The 15,125-nt window shown below is 52.6% G+C and overlaps 1 protein-coding gene across 3 annotated transcripts in view; it reads left to right on the plus strand.

The window, feature by feature from the left end:
- Positions 1-15,125, plus strand: part of SBNO2 (strawberry notch homolog 2) — a 542,051-nt gene that overhangs the window by 286,504 nt on the left and 240,422 nt on the right. The gene's annotated exons all lie outside the window — the stretch shown is intronic.

The raw sequence follows: 15,125 nt of genomic DNA on the forward strand, positions 1-15,125 counted from the left end.
TTCCCATCTCCAGGAGTACTACATCCTTGTAGAGCAGACTGCCTGGATCAGGGAGTGTGGTGTCCATGTATTAGACTGCCTGAATCAGGGAGTGTGGTGTCCTTGTATTAGAGTGCCTGAATCAGGGAGTGTGGTGTCCCTGTAGAGCATACTGCCTGAATCAGGGGTGTGGTGTCCTTGTATTAGACTGCCGGAATCAGGGAGTGTGGTGTCCCTGTAGAGCAGACTGCCTGAATCATGGAGTGTGGTGTCCCTGTAGAGCAGACTGCCTGAATCAGGGAGTGTTGTGTCCTTGTATTAGACTGCCGGAATCAGGGAGTGTGGTGTCCTTGTAGAGCATACTGCCTGAATCATGGAGTGTGGTGTCCTTGTGGAGCAGACTGCCTGAATCAGGGAGTGTTGTGTCCTTCTAGAGCAGACTGCCTGAATCAGGGAGTGTGGTGTCCTTGTTGAGCAGACTGCCTGAATCAGGGAGTGCGGTGTACTTGTAGAGCAGACTGCCGGAATCAGGGAGTGTGGTGTCCTTGTAGAGCAGACTGCCCGAATCAGGGAGTGTGGTGTCCTTGTAGAGCAAACTGCCTGAATCAGGGAGTGTTGTGTCCTTGTAGAGCAGACTGCTTGAATCTGGGAGTGTGGTGTCCATGTAGAGCAGACTGCCTGAATTAGGGAGTGTGGTGTCCTTGCAGAGCAAACTGTCTTAATCAGGGAGTGCGGTGTCCTTGTAGAGCAGACTGCCTGAATCAGGGAGTGCGGTGTCCTTGTAGAGCAGACTGTCTGAATCAGGAAGTGTGGTGTCCTTGTAGAGCAGACTGCCTGAATCAGGGAGTGTGGTGTCCTTGTAGAGTAGACTGCCTGAATCAGGGAGTGTGGTGTCCTTGTGGAGCAGACTGCCTGAATCATGGAGTGTGGTGTCCTTGTGAAGCAGACTGCCTGAATCAGGGAGTGTGGTGTCCTTGTATTAGACTGCCTGAATCAGGCAGTGTTGTGTCCTTGTAGAGCAGACTACCTGAATCAGGGAGTGTGGTGTCCTTGTAGAGCAGACTGCCTGAATCAGGGAGCGTGGTGTCCTTGAAGAGCAGACTGCCTGGATCACGGATTGTGGTGTCCTTGTATTAGACTGCCTGAATCAGGGAGTGTGGTGTCCCTGTAGAGCAGACTGCCTGAATCAGGGGTGTGGTGTCCTTGTATTAGACTGCCGGAATCAGGGAGTGTGGTGTCGTTGTGGAGCAGACTTCCTGAATCGGGGATTGTGGTGTCCTTGTATTATACTGCCTGAATCAGGGAGTGTGGTGTCCTTTTTGAGCAGACTGCCTGAATCATGAAGTGTGGTGTCCTTGTAGAGCAGACTGCCCGAATCACGGCGTGTGGTGTCCTTGTAGAGCAGACTGCCTGAATCATGGAGTGTGGTGTCCTTATAGAGCAGACTGTTTGAATCAGGGAGTGTGGTGTCCTTGTAGAGCTGACTGCCTGAATCAGGGAGTGTGGTGTCCTTGTAGAGCAGACTGCCTGGATCAGGGGAGTGGTGTCTTTGTATTAGACTGCCTGAATCAGGGAGTGTGGTGTCCTTGTAGAGCAGACTGCCAGTATCCGGGAGTGTGGTGTCCTTGTAGAGCAGACTGCCAGAATCAGGGAGTGTGGTGTCCTTGTATTACACTGCCTGAATCAGGGAGTGTGGTGTCCTTGTGGAGCAGACTGCCTGAATCAGGGAGTGTGGTGCCCTTGTAGAGCAGACTGCCTAGATCAGGGGAGTGGTGTCTTTGTTTTAGACTGCCTGAATCAGGGAGTGTGGTGTCCTTGTAGAGCAGACTGCCAGAATCAGGGAGTGTGGTGTCTTTGTAGAGCAGACTGCTGGAAGCATGGAGTGTTGTGTCCTTCTAGAGCAGGCTGCCTGAATCAGTGAGTGTGGTGTCCTTGTATTAGACTGCCTGAATCAGGGAGTGTGGTGTCCTTGTAGAGCAGACTGCCTGAATCAGGGAGTGTTGTGTCCTTGTAGAGCAGACTGCCTGAATCAGGGAGTGTGGTGTCCTTGTTGAGCAGACTTCCTGAATCAGGGAGTGTGGTGTCCTTGTAGAGCAGACTGCCGGAATCAGGGAGTGTGGTGTCCTTGTAGAGCAGACTGCCTGGATCAGGGGAGTGGTGTCTTTGTATTAGACTGCCTGAATCAGGGAGTGTGGTGTCCTTGTAGAGCAGACTGCCAGTATCCGGGAGTGTGGTGTCCTTGTAGAGCAGACTGCCAGAATCAGGGAGTGTGGTGTCCTTGTAGAGTAGACTGGCTGAATCAGGGAGTGTTGTGTCCTTGTAGAGCAGACTGCCTGAATCAGGGAGTGTGGTGCCCTTGTAGAGCAGACTGCCTAGATCAGGGGAGTGGTGTCTTTGTTTTAGACCGCCTGAATCGGGGAGTGTGGTGTCCTTGTAGAGAAGACTGCCAGAATCAGGGAGTGTGGTGTCGTTGTAGAGCAGACTGCTGGAAGCAGGGAGTGTTGTGTCCTTCTAGAGCAGGCTGCCTGAATCAGTGAGTGTGGTGTCCTTCTATTAGACTGCCTGAATCAGGGAGTGTGATGTCCTTGTTGAGCCGACTGCCTGAATCAGGGAGTGCGGTGTCCTTGTAGAGCAGACTGCCGGAATCAGGGGGTGTGGTGTCCTTGTAGAGCAGACTGTCTGAATCAGGGAGTGTGGTGTCCTTGTAGAGCAGACTGCCTGAATCAGGGAGTGTGGTGTCCTTGTAGAGTAGACTGCCTGAATCAGGGAGTGTGGTGTCCTTGTGGAGCAGACTGCCTGAATCATGGAGTGTGGTGTCCTTGTGAAGCAGACTGCCTGAATCAGGGAGTGTGGTGTCCTTGTATTAGACTGCCTGAATCAGGCAGTGTTGTGTCCTTGTAGAGCAGACTACCTGAATCAGGGAGTGTGGTGTCCTTGTAGAGCAGACTGCCTGAATCAGGGAGCGTGGTGTCCTTGAAGAGCAGACTGCCTGGATCACGGATTGTGGTGTCCTTGTGTTAGACTGCCTGAATCAGGGAGTGTGGTGTCCCTGTAGAGCAGACTGCCTGAATCAGGGGTGTGGTGTCCTTGTATTAGACTGCCGGAATCAGGGAGTGTGGTGTCGTTGTGGAGCAGACTTCCTGAATCGGGGATTGTGGTGTCCTTGTATTATACTGCCTGAATCAGGGAGTGTGGTGTCCTTTTTGAGCAGACTGCCTGAATCATGAAGTGTGGTGTCCTTGTAGAGCAGACTGCCCGAATCACGGCGTGTGGTGTCCTTGTAGAGCAGACTGCCTGAATCATGGAGTGTGGTGTCCTTATAGAGCAGACTGTTTGAATCAGGGAGTGTGGTGTCCTTGTAGAGCTGACTGCCTGAATCAGGGAGTGTGGTGTCCTTGTAGAGCAGACTGCCTGGATCAGGGGAGTGGTGTCTTTGTATTAGACTGCCTGAATCAGGGAGTGTGGTGTCCTTGTAGAGCAGACTGCCAGTATCCGGGAGTGTGGTGTCCTTGTAGAGCAGACTGCCAGAATCAGGGAGTGTGGTGTCCTTGTATTACACTGCCTGAATCAGGGAGTGTGGTGTCCTTGTGGAGCAGACTGCCTGAATCAGGGAGTGTGGTGCCCTTGTAGAGCAGACTGCCTAGATCAGGGGAGTGGTGTCTTTGTTTTAGACTGCCTGAATCGGGGAGTGTGGTGTCCTTGTAGAGCAGACTGCCAGAATCAGGGAGTGTGGTGTCTTTGTAGAGCAGACTGCTGGAAGCATGGAGTGTTGTGTCCTTCTAGAGCAGGCTGCCTGAATCAGTGAGTGTGGTGTCCTTGTATTAGACTGCCTGAATCAGGGAGTGTGGTGTCCTTGTAGAGCAGACTGCCTGAATCAGGGAGTGTTGTGTCCTTGTAGAGCAGACTGCCTGAATCAGGGAGTGTGGTGTCCTTGTTGAGCAGACTTCCTGAATCAGGGAGTGTGGTGTCCTTGTAGAGCAGACTGCCGGAATCAGGGAGTGTGGTGTCCTTGTAGAGCAGACTGCCTGGATCAGGGGAGTGGTGTCTTTGTATTAGACTGCCTGAATCAGGGAGTGTGGTGTCCTTGTAGAGCAGACTGCCAGTATCCGGGAGTGTGGTGTCCTTGTAGAGCAGACTGCCAGAATCAGGGAGTGTGGTGTCCTTGTAGAGTAGACTGGCTGAATCAGGGAGTGTTGTGTCCTTGTAGAGCAGACTGCCTGAATCAGGGAGTGTGGTGCCCTTGTAGAGCAGACTGCCTAGATCAGGGGAGTGGTGTCTTTGTTTTAGACCGCCTGAATCGGGGAGTGTGGTGTCCTTGTAGAGCAGACTGCCAGAATCAGGGAGTGTGGTGTCGTTGTAGAGCAGACTGCTGGAAGCAGGGAGTGTTGTGTCCTTCTAGAGCAGGCTGCCTAAATCAGTGAGTGTGGTGTCCTTCTATTAGACTGCCTGAATCAGGGAGTGTGATGTCCTTGTTGAGCCGACTGCCTGAATCAGGGAGTGCGGTGTCCTTGTAGAGCAGACTGCCGGAATCAGGGGGTGTGGTGTCCTTGTAGAGCAGACTGCTTGAATCTGGGAGTGTGGTGTCCTTGTAGAGTAGTCTGCCTGAATCGGGGAGTGTGGTGTCCTTGTAGAGCAAACTTTCTGAATCAGGGAGAGTGGTGTCCTTGTAGAGCAGACTGCCTGAATCAGGGAGTGTGGTGTCCTTGTAGAGCAGACTGCCTGAATCAGGGAGTGTGGTGTCCCTGTAGAGCAGACTGCTTGAATCTGGGATTGTGGTGTCCTTGTGGAGCAGACAGCCTGAATCAGGGAGTGTGGTGTCCTTGTTGAGCAGACTTCCTGAATCAGGGAGTGTGGTGTCCTTGTAGAGCAGACTACCGGAATCAGGGAGTGTGGTGTCCTTGTAGAGCAGACTGCTTGAATCAGGGAGTGTTGTGTCCTTGTAGAGCAGACTGCCTGAATCAGGGAGTGTGATGTTCTTGTAGAGCAGACTGCCTGAATCAGGGAGTGTGGTGTCCTTGTAGAGTAGAGTGCCTGAATCAGGGAGTGTGGTTTCCTTGTGGAGCAGACTGCCTGAATCATGGGTGTGATGTCCTTGTGGAGCAGACTGCCTGAATCAGAGAGTGTGGTGTCCTTGTATTAGACTGCCTGAATCAGGGAGTGTTGTGTCCTTGTAGAGCAGACTGCCTGAATCAGGGAGTGTTGTGTCCTTGTAGAGCAGACTGCCTGAATCAGGGAGTGTTGTGTCCTTGTAGAGCAGACTGCCTGAATCAGGGAGTGTGGTGTCCTTGTAGAGCAGACAGCCTGACTCAGGCAGTGTTGTGTCCTTGTAGAGCAGACTGCCTGAATCAGGGAGTGTGGTGCCCTTGTAGAGCAGACTGCCTGAATCAGGGAGTGGTGTGTCCTTGTAGAGCAGACTGCCTGAATCAGGGAGTGGTGTGTCCTTGTAGAGCAGACTGCCTGAATCAGGGAGTGGTGTGTCCTTGTAGAGCAGACTGCTTGAATCAGGGAGTGTTGTGTCCTTGTGAGAACAGACAGCCTGAATCAGGGAGTGTGGTGTCCTTGTAGAGCAGCTTTCCTGAATCAGGGAGTGTGGTGTCCTTGTAGAGCAGGCTGCCTGAATCAGGGAGCGTGGTGTCCTTGTAGAGCAGACATCCTGAATCAGGGAGTGTGGTGTCCTTGTATTGGGCTGCCTGAATCAGGGAGTGTGGTGTCCTTGTATTAGACTGCCTGAATCAGGGAGTGTGGTGTCCTTGTTGAGCAGACTGCCTGAATCAGGGAGTGTGGTGTCCTTATAGAGCAGACTGCCGGAATCAGGGAGTGGGGTGTCCTTGTGGAACAGACTTCCTGAATCAGGGAGAGTGGTGTCCTTGTGGAGCAGACTTCCTGAATCAGGGAGAGTGGTGTCCTTGTAGAGCAGACTGCCTGAATCAGGGAGTGTGGTGTCCTTGTAGAGCAGACTGCCTGAATCAGGGAGTGTGGTGTCCTTGTAGAGCAGACTGCCTGAATCAGGGAGTGTGGTGTCCTTGTAGAGCAGACTGGCTGAATCAGGGAGTGTTGTGTCCTTGTAGAGCAGGCTGCCTGAATCAGGGAGTGTTGTGTCCTTGTAGAGCAGACTGCCTGAATCAGGGAGTGTAGTGTCCTTGTAGAGCAGACAGCCTGCCTCAGGGAGTGTGGTGTCCTTGTAGAGCAGACTGCCTGGTTCAGGGAGTGTGGTGTCCTTGTGGAGCAAACTGCCTGAATCAGGGAGTGTTGTGTCCTTGTAGAGCAGACTGGCTGAATCAGGGAGTGTTGTGTCCTTGTAGAGCAGACTGCCTGAATCAGGGAGTGTTGTGTCCTTGAAGAGCAGAATGTCTGAATCAGGGAGTGTGGTGTCCTTGTAGAGCAGACTGGCGGAATCAGGGAGTGTGGTGTCCTTGTAGAGCAGACTCTCTGAATCTGGGAGTGTGGTGTCCTTGTATTGGACTGCCTGAATCAGGGAGTGTGGTGTCCTTGTATTAGACTGCCTGAATCAGGGAGTGTGGTGTCCTTGTTGAGCAGACTGCCTGAATCAGGGAGTGTGGTGTCCTTGTTGAGCAGACTGCCGGAATCAGGGAGTGTGGTGTCCTTGTAGAGCAGACTTCCTGAATCAGGGAGAGTGGTGTCCTTGTAGAGCAGACTGCCTGAATCAGGGAGCGTGGTGTCCTTGTAGAGCAGACTGCTTGAATCAGGGAGTGTTGTGTCCTTGTGAGAACAGACAGCCTGAATCAGGGAGTGTGGTGTCCTTGTAGAGCAGCCTTCCTGAATCAGGGAGTGTGGTGTCCTTGTAGAGCAGGCTGCCTGAATCAGGGAGCGTGGTGTCCTTGTAGAGCAGACATCCTGAATCAGGGAGTGTGGTGTCCTTGAAGAGCAGAATGTCTGAATCAGGGAGTGTTCTGTCCTTGTAGAGCAGACTGGCGGAATCAGGGAGTGTGGTGTCCTTGTAGAGCAGACTGCCTGAATCTGGGAGTGTGGTGTCCTTGTATTGGACTGCCTGAATCAGGGAGTGTGGTGTCCTTGTATTAGACTGCCTGAATCAGGGAGTGTGGTGTCCTTGTTGAGCAGACTGCCTGAATCAGGGAGTGTGGTGTCCTTATAGAGCAGACTGCCGGAATCAGGGAGTGTGGTGTCCTTGTAGAGCAGACTTCCTGAATCAGGGAGAGTGGTGTCCTTGTAGAGCAGACTGCCTGAATCAGGGAGCGTGGTGTCCTTGTAGAGCAGACTTCCTGAATCAGGGAGTGTGGTGTCCTTGAAGAGCAGACTGTCTGAATCAGGGAGTGTGGTGTCCTTGTAGAGCAGACTGCCGGAATCAGGGAGTGTGGTGTCCTTGTAGAGCAGACTGCCGGAATCAGGGAGTGTGGTGTCCTTGTAGAGCAGACTGCCTGAATCAGGGGGTGTGGTGTCCTTGTATTAGACTGCCTGAACCAGGGAGTGTGGTGTCCTTGTTGAGCAGACTGCCTGAATCAGGGAGTGTGGTGTCCTTGTAGAGCAGACTGCCGGAATCAGGGAGTGTGGTGTCCTTGTAGAGCAGACTCGCTGAATCAGGGAGTGTTGTGTCCTTGTAGAGCAGACTGCCTGAATCAGGGAGTGTAGTGTCCTTGTAAAGCAGACAGCCTGCCTCAGGGAGTGTGGTGTCCTTGCAGAGCAGACTGCCTGAATCAGGGAGTGTGGTGTCCTTGTGGAGCAAACTGCCTGAATCAGGGAGTGTTGTGTCCTTGTAGAGCAGACTGGCTGAATCAGGGAGTGTGCTGTCCTTGTAGAGCAGACTGCCTGAATCAGGGAGTGTGGTGTCCTTGTGGAGCAGACTGCCTGAATCATGGGTGTGATGTCCTTGTGGCGCAAACTGCCTGAATCAGGGAGTGTAGTGTCCTTGTAGAGCAGACTGCCTGAATCAGGGAGTGTGGTGTCCTTGTAGAGCAGACTGGCTGAATCAGGGAGTGTGGTGTCCTTGTAGAGCAGACTGCCTGAATCAGGGAGTGTGGTATCCTTGTGGAGCAGACTGCCTGAATCATGGGTGTGATGTCCTTGTGGAGCAAACTGCCTGAATCAGGGAGTGTTGTGTCCTTGTAGAGCAGACTGCCTGAATCAGGAAGTGTAGTGTCCTTGTAGAGCAGACAGGCTGAATCAGGGAGTGTGGTGTCCTTGCAGAGCAGACTGCCTGAATCAGGGAGTGTAGTGTCCTTGTAAAGCAGACAGCCTGAATCAGGGAGTGTGGTGTCCTTGTAGAGCAGACTGCTTGAATCAGGGAGTGCGGTGTCCTTGTAAAGCAGACTGCCTGAATCAGGGAGTGTGGTGTCCTTGTAGAGCAGACTTTCTGAATCAGGGAATGTGGTGTCCTTGAAGAGCAGACTGTCAGAATCAGGGAGTGCGGTGTCCTTGTATAGCAGACTGTCTGAATCAGGGAGTGTGGTGTGCTTGTAGAGCAGACTGCCGGAATCAGGGAGTGTGGTGTCCTTGTAGAGCAGACTGCCTGAATCAGGGAGTGTGGTGTCCTTGTATTGGAATGCCTGAATCAGGGAGTGTGGTGTCCTTGTATTAGACTGCCTGAATCAGGGAGTGTGGTGTCCTTGTAGAGCAGACTGCCGGAATCAGGGTGTGTGGTGTCCTTGTAGAGCAGACTTGCTGAATCAGAGAGTGTGGTGTCCTTGTAGAGCAGACTGCCTGAATCAGGGAGTGTGGTGTCCTTGTATTGGACTGCCTGAATCAAGGAGTGTGGTGTCCTTGTTGAGCAGACTGCCTGAATCAGGGAGTGTGGTGTCCTTGTAGAGCAGACTGCCGGAATCAGGGAGTGTGGTGTCCTTGTAGAGCAGACTGGCTGAATCAGGGAGTGTTGTGTCCTTGTAGAGCAGACTGCCTGAATCAGGGAGTGTTGTGTCCTTGTAGAGCAGACTGCCTGAATCAGGGAGTGTAGTGTCCTTGTAAAGCAGACAGCCTGCCTCAGGGAGTGTGGTGTCCTTGTAGAGCAGACTGCCTGGTTCAGGGAGTGTGGTGTCCTTGTTGAGCAAACTGCCTGAATCAGGGAGTGTTGTGTCCTTGTAGAGCAGACTGGCTGAATCAGGGAGTGTTGTGTCCTTGTGTAGCAGACTGCCTGAATCAGGGAGTGTTGTGTCCTTGTAGAGCAGACTGCCTGAATCAGGGAGTGTGGTGTCCTTGTAGAGCAGACTGCCTGAATCAGGCAGTGTTGTGTCCTTGTAGAGCAGACTGCCTGAATCAGGGAGTGTGGTGTCCTTGTAGAGCAGACAACCTGAATCAGGGAGTGTTGTGTCCTTGTAGAGCAGACTGCCTTGATCAGAGAGTGGTGTGTCCTTGTAGAGCAGACTGCTTGAATCAGGGAGTGTTGTGTCCTTGTGAGAACAGACAGCCTGAATCAGGGAGTGTGGTGTCCTTGTAGAGCAGCCTTCCTGAATCAGGGAGTGTGGTGTCCTTGTAGAGCAGGCTGCCTGAATCAGGGAGCGTGGTGTCCTTGTAGAGCAGACATCCTGAATCAGGGAGTGTGGTGTCCTTGAAGAGCAGAATGTCTGAATCAGGGAGTGTGGTGTCCTTGTAGAGCAGACTGCCTGAATCTGGGAGTGTGGTGCCCTTGTATTGGACTGCCTGAATCAGGGAGTGTGGTGTCCTTGTATTAGACTGCCTGAATCAGGGAGTGTGGTGTCCTTGTTGAGCAGACTGCCTGAATCAGGGAGTGTGGTGTCCTTATAGAGCAGACTGCCGGAATCAGGGAGTGTGGTGTCCTTGTAGAGCAGACTGCCGGAATCAGGGAGTGTGGTGTCCTTGTAGAGCAGACTGCCTGAATCAGGGAGTGTGGTGTCCTTGTATTAGACTGCCTGAACCAGGGAGTGTGGTGTCCTTGTTGAGCAGACTGCCTGAATCAGGGAGTGTGGTGTCCTTGTAGAGCAGACTGCCGGAATCAGGGAGTGTGGTGTCCTTGTAGAGCAGACTGGCTGAATCAGGGAGTGTTGTGTCCTTGTAGAGCAGACTGCCTGAATCAGGGAGTGTAGTGTCCTTGTAAAGCAGACAGCCTGCCTCAGGGAGTGTGGTGTCCTTGCAGAGCAGACTGCCTGAATCAGGGAGTGTGGTGTCCTTGTGGAGCAAACTGCCTGAATCAGGGAGTGTTGTGTCCTTGTAGAGCAGACTGGCTGAATCAGGGAGTGTGCTGTCCTTGTAGAGCAGACTGCCTGAATCAGGGAGTGTGGGGTCCTTGTGGAGCAGACTGCCTGAATCATTGGTGTGATGTCCTTGTGGCGCAAACTGCCTGAATCAGGGAGTGTTGTGTCCTTGTAGAGCAGACTGCCTGAATCAGGGAGTGTGGTGTCCTTGTAGAGCAGACTGGCTGAATCAGGGAGTGTGGTGTCCTTGTAGACCAGACTGCCTGAATCAGGGAGTGTGGTATCCTTGTGGAGCAGACTGCCTGAATCATGGGTGTGATGTCCTTGTGGAGCAAACTGCCTGAATCAGGGAGTGTTGTGTCCTTGTAGAGCAGACTGCCTGAATCAGGGAGTGTAGTGTCCTTGTAGAGCAGACAGGCTGAATCAGAGAGTGTGGTGTCCTTGCAGAGCAGACTTTCTGAATCAGGGAATGTGGTGTCCTTGAAGAGCAGACTGTCAGAATCAGGGAGTGTGGTGTCCTTGTATAGCAGACTGTCTGAATCAGGGAGTGTGGTGTCCTTGTAGAGCAGACTGCCGGAATCAGGGAGTGTGGTGTCCTTGTAGAGCAGACTGCCTGAATCAGGGAGTGTGGTGTCCTTGTATTGGAATGCCTGAATCAGGGAGTGTGGTGTCCTTGTATTAGACTGCCTGAATCAGGGAGTGTGGTGTCCTTGTAGAGCAGACTGCCGGAATCAGGGAGTGTGGTGTCCTTGTAGAGCAGACTGGCTGAATCAGGGAGTGTGGTGTCCTTGTAGAGCAGACTGCCTGAATCAGGGAGTGTGGTGTCCTTGTATTGGACTGCCTGAATCAGGGAGTGTGGTGTCCTTGTATTAGACTGCCTGAACCAGGGAGTGTGGTGTCCTTGTTGAGCAGACTGCCTGAATCAGGGAGTGTGGTGTCCTTGTAGAGCAGACTGCCGGAATCAGGGAGTGTGGTGTCCTTGTAGAGCATACTGGCTGAATCAGGGAGTGTTGTGTCCTTGTAGAGCAGACTGCCTGAATCAGGGAGTGTTGTGTCCTTGTAGAGCAGACTGCCTGAATCAGGGAGTGTAGTGTCCTTGTAAAGCAGACAGCCTGCCTCAGGGAGTGTGGTGTCCTTGTACAGCAGACTGCCTGGTTCAGGGAGTGTTGTGTCCTTGTGGAGCAAACTGCCTGAATCAGGGACTGTTGTGTCCTTGTAGAGCAGACTGCCTGAATCAGGGAGTGTGGTGTCCTTGTAGAGCAGACTGCCTGAATCAGACAGTGTTGTGTCCTTGTAGAGCAGACTGCCTGAATCAGGGAGTGTGGTGTCCTTGTAGAGCAGACTGCCTGAATCAGGCAGTGTTGTGTCCTTGTAGAGCAGACTGCCTGAATCAGGGAGTGTGGTGTCCTTGTAGAGCAGACAACCTGAATCAGGGAGTGTTGTGTCCTTGTAGAGCAGACTGCCTGAATCAGGGAGTGGTGTGTCCTTGTAGAGCAGACTGCTTGAATCAGGGAGTGTTGTGTCCTTGTGAGAACAGACAGCCTGAATCAGGGAGTGTGGTGTCCTTGTAGAGTAGCCTTCCTGAATCAGGGAGCGTGGTGTCCTTGTAGAGCAGACATCCTGAATCAGGGAGTGTGGTGTCCTTGAAGAGCAGAATGTCTGAATCAGGGAGTGTGGTGTCCTTGTAGAGCAGACTGGCGGAATCAGGGAGTGTGGTGTCCTTGTAGAGCAGACTGCCTGAATCTGGGAGTGTGGTGCCCTTGTATTGGACTGCCTGAATCAGGGAGTGTGGTGTCCTTGTATTAGACTGCCTGAATCAGGGAGTGTGGTGTCCTTGTTGAGCAGACTGCCTGATCAGGGAGTGTGGTGTCCTTGTAGAGCAGACTTCCTGAATCAGGGAGAGTGGTGTCCTTGTAGAGCAGACTGCCTGAATCAGGGAGCGTGGTGTCCTTGTAGAGCAGACTTCCTGAATCAGGGAGTGTGGTGTCCTTGAAGAGCAGACTGTCTGAATCAGGGAGTGTGGTGTCCTTGTAGAGCAGACTGCCGGAATCAGGGAGTGTGGTGTCCTTGTAGAGCAGACTGCCGGAATCAGGGAGTGTGGTGTCCTTGTAGAGCACACTGCCTGAATCAGGGAATGTGGTGTCCTTGTATTAGACTGCCTGAACCAGGGAGTGTGGTGTCCTTGTTGAGCAGACTGCCTGAATCAGGGAGTGTGGTGTCCTTGTAGAGCAGACTGCCGGAATCAGGGAGTGTGGTGTCCTTGTAGAGCAGACTGCCTGAATCAGGGAGTGTAGTGTCCTTGTAAAGCAGACAGCCTGAATCAGGGAGTGTGGTGTCCTTGTAGAGCAGACTGCTTGAATCAGGGGGTGCGGTGTCCTTGTAAAGCAGACTGCCTGAATCAGGGAGTGTGGTGTCCTTGTAGAGCAGACTTTCTGAATCAGGGAATGTGGTGTCCTTGAATTGCAGACTGTCAGAATCAGGGAGTGTGGTGTCCTTGTATAGCAGACTGTCTGAATCAGGGAGTGTGGTGTCCTTGTAGAGCAGACTGCCGGAATCAGGGAGTGTGGTGTCCTTGTAGAGCAGACTGCCTGCATCAGGGAGTGTGGTGTCCTTGTATTGGAATGCCTGAATCAGGGAGTGTGGTGTCCTTGTATTAGACTGCCTGAATCAGGGAGTGTGGTGTCCTTGTAGAGCAGACTGCCGGAATCAGGGAGTGTGGTGTCCTTGTAGAGCAGACTGACTAAATCAGGGAGTGTGGTGTCCTTGTAGAGCAGACTGCCTGAATCAGGGAGTGTGGTGTCCTTGTATTGGACTGCCTGAATCAGGGAGTGTGGTGTCCTTGTATTAGACTGCCTGAACCAGGGAGTGTGGTGTCCTTGTTGAGCAGACTGCCTGAATCAGGGAGTGTGGTGTCCTTGTAGAGCAGACTGGCTGAATCAGGGAGTGTTGTGTCCTTGTAGAGCAGACTGCCTGAATCAGGGAGTGTTGTGTCCTTGTAGAGCAGACTGCCTGAATCAGGGAGTGTAGTGTCCTTGTAAAGCAGACAGCCTGCCTCAGGGAGTGTGGTGTCCTTGTAGAGCAGACTGCCTGGTTCAGGGAGTGTGGTGTCCTTGTGGAGCAAACTGCCTGAATCAGGGAGTGTTGTGTCCTTGTAGAGCAGACTGCCTGAATCAGGGAGTGTGGTGTCCTTGTAGAGCAGACAACCTGAATCAGGGAGTGTGGTGTCCTTGTATTAGACTGCCTGAACCAGGGAGTGTGGTGTCCTTGTTGAGCAGACTGCCTGAATCAGGGAGTGTGGTGTCCTTGTAGAGCAGACTGCCGGAATCAGGGAGTGTGGTGTCCTTGTAGAGCAGACTGGCTGAATCAGGGAGTGTGGTGTCCTTGTAGAGCAGACTGCCTGAATCAGGGAGTGTGGTGTCCTTGTAGAGCAGACTGCTTGAATCAGGGGGTGCGGTGTCCTTGTAAAGCAGACTGCCTGAATCAGGGAGTGTGGTGTCCTTGTAGAGCAGACTTTCTGAATCAGGGAATGTGGTGTCCTTGAATTGCAGACTGTCAGAATCAGGGAGTGTGGTGTCCTTGTATAGCAGACTTTCTGAATCAGGGAGTGTGGTGTCCTTGTAGAGCAGACTGCCGGAATCAGGGAGTGTGGTGTCCTTGTAGAGCAGACTGCCTGAATCAGGGAGTGTGGTGTCCTTGTATTAGACTGCCTGAATCAGGGAGTGTTGTGTCCTTGTAGAGCAGACTGCCTGAATCAGGGAGTGTTGTGTCCTTGTAGAGCAGACTGCCTGAATCAGGGAGTGTAGTGTCCTTGTAAAGCAGACAGCCTGCCTCAGGGAGTGTGGTGTCCTTGTAGAGCAGACTGCCTGGTTCAGGGAGTGTGGTGTCCTTGTGGAGCAAACTGCCTGAATCAGGGAGTGTTGTGTCCTTGTAGAGCAGACTGGCTGAATCAGGGAGTGTTGTGTCCTTGTAGAGCAGACTGCCTGAATCAGGGAGTGTTGTGTCCTTGTAGAGCAGACTGCCTGAATCAGGGAGTGTGGTGTCCTTGTAGAGCAGACTGCCTGAATCAGGCAGTGTTGTGTCCTTGTAGAGCAGACTGCCTGAATCAGGGAGTGTGGTGTCCTTGTAGAGCAGACAACCTGAATCAGGGAGTGTTGTGTCCTTGTAGAGCAGACTGCCTGAATCAGGGAGTGGTGTGTCCTTGTGGAGCAGACTGCTTGAATCAGGGAGTGTTGTGTCCTTGTGAGAACAGACAGCCTGAATCAGGGAGTGTGGTGTCCTTGTAGAGCAGCCTTCCTGAATCAGGGAGTGTGGTGTCCTTGTAGAGCAGGCTGCCTGAATCAGGGAGCGTGGTGTCCTTGTAGAGCAGACATCCTGAATCAGGGAGTGTGGTGTCCTTGAAGAGCAGAATGTCTGAATCAGGGAGTGTGGTGTCCTTGTAGAGCAGACTGGCGGAATCAGGGAGTGTGGTGTCCTTGTAGACCAGACTGCCTGAATCTGGGAGTGTGGTGCCCTTGTATTGGACTGCCTGAATCAGGGAGTGTGGTGTCCTTGTATTAGACTGCCTGAATCAGGGAGTGTGGTGTCCTTGTTGAGCAGACTGCCTGAATCAGGGAGTGTGGTGTCCTTATAGAGCAGACTGCCGGAATCAGGGAGTGTGGTGTCCTTGTAGAGCAGACTTCCTGAATCAGGGAGAGTGGTGTCCTTGTAGAGCAGACTGCCTGAATCAGGGAGCGTGGTGTCCTTGTAGAGCAGACTTCCTGAATCAGGGAGTGTGGTGTCCTTGAAGAGCAGACTGTCTGAATCAGGGAGTGTGGTGTCCTTGTAGAGCAGACTGCCGGAATCAGGGAGTGTGGTGTCCTTGTAGAGCAGACTGCCGGAATCAGGGAGTGTGGTGTCCTTGTAGAGCAGACTGCCTGAATCAGGGAATGTGGTGTCCTTGTATTAGACTGCCTGAACCAGGGAGTGTGGTGTCCTTGTTGAGCAGACTGCCTGAATCAGGGAGTGTGGTGTCCTTGTAGAGCAGAC

This window comes from Pleurodeles waltl, chromosome 12 (genome assembly GCF_031143425.1).
Source record: "Pleurodeles waltl isolate 20211129_DDA chromosome 12, aPleWal1.hap1.20221129, whole genome shotgun sequence".
NCBI lineage: Eukaryota > Metazoa > Chordata > Amphibia > Caudata > Salamandridae > Pleurodeles > Pleurodeles waltl.